General features: G+C 43.7%; 1 non-coding gene across 1 annotated transcript; it reads left to right on the top strand.

Moving 5' to 3' along the window:
- Positions 1–245: 245 nt before the first annotated feature.
- Trnaa-ugc (transfer RNA alanine (anticodon UGC)) lies at positions 246–317 on the top strand. Its single transcript has one exon. It is a non-coding gene; the product is annotated as a tRNA-Ala (tRNA).
- Positions 318–1,281: the final 964 nt, after the last annotated feature.

The raw sequence follows: 1,281 nt of genomic DNA, 5'->3' as shown, positions 1-1,281 counted from the left end.
TCCAAAACTCTGAACTAAATAAATCTTTTTTTTCTTTATAATTATCCTGCCTCAGGTATTTCATTAGAATAACTGAAAATAGGCTAGTTGAAAACAGCTTTTGGGTTGAGAGGCATGTAGGTGTTGGTAGAGTGGCATAGGTAGAAGCCAATGATGCCAACTTTATATGAGTGGGAGGATGGAGAAACAGGAACAGAATCGGACAGACAGCACATATCACTCTTCAAAAAAGTAGATGTTGAGCTGGGGATATAGCTCAGTTGGTAGAGTGCTTGCTTTGCATGCACAAGCCCTGGGTTCAATCCCCAGCATCACCAAAAAAAAAAAAAAAAAATGAGGACTGGGGTTGTGGCTCAGTTGTGTAGTGTTTGTTTAGCATGTATGAGGCCCTGGGTTTGATCTTCAGCACCACATTAAAAAATAAATAAATTTATGGGGCTGGGGATGTGGCCCAAGTGGTAGCATTCTCGCCTAGCATGCATGAGGTACTGGGTTCGATTCTCAGCACCGCATAAAAATCAAATAAAGATATTGTGTCCTCCTAAAACTAAAAAATAAATACTAAAAAAAATAGATGCAATTTTTCTTACCAAATTAGCTACAGCAGAGAAAATAGCAATAGGGTAAGGGGATGTGGGACCCAAGGGGGTTCATATGTGTTTGCTTGCCAATTAAGCGCGTACACAGTCAATAAGAAGGACTCTGTGGGGGGAAGAGTACCTGCATAGACAAGAAAGGGAAGAAACAATTAACAGGTAGTGTTCAGCAGGTTCCTGAAAAGGGTAGGAGGAGGTGGTCTCAAAAGGTCAGATGATGATGGAGGAGGGAATTCACTTAAGAGAGGAGGGGGAGCACCCTTCAACCCAGCAGTAGAGGAAGGAGGAGGAGGAGGAGGACCTGTACAGGTACAGAGGGCTTGGAGCCAGGAGGCTCTGCTCCTGTGTGCCTTCTTCTACACTTGGGAGGCACCATATGCTGAGTGAAGTCAGTCCCACATTGGAGGGAGTGGGTATGTTTTGAAATATATCTCTAAGACAGGAAAGCAGATCAATCGAAGAAAATTGCCTGAAGAGTATTGCAGGGTCGAGAGGTCTCCTAGGGTGGGCAAGCATGGATTGAGAGCAGAAATAAAGAAGTCTATGTTCCAACAGTGAGAGGGTTAAGTTGACATCTCTCTGCTCTCCCAAGGATAGACACATGGGACCATTCCTTACTCACATAAGCCTTGGTGGTCTAAATAAGGTGACAATTCTTGTACCGAACCAGTACTATTTCCTCGTC

Source organism: Callospermophilus lateralis, chromosome 18, assembly GCF_048772815.1.
Source record: "Callospermophilus lateralis isolate mCalLat2 chromosome 18, mCalLat2.hap1, whole genome shotgun sequence".
Lineage (NCBI taxonomy): Eukaryota > Metazoa > Chordata > Mammalia > Rodentia > Sciuridae > Callospermophilus > Callospermophilus lateralis.
Note: the sequence above shows the minus strand (reverse complement) of the source record. Positions and strands in the feature narration are given on the sequence as shown.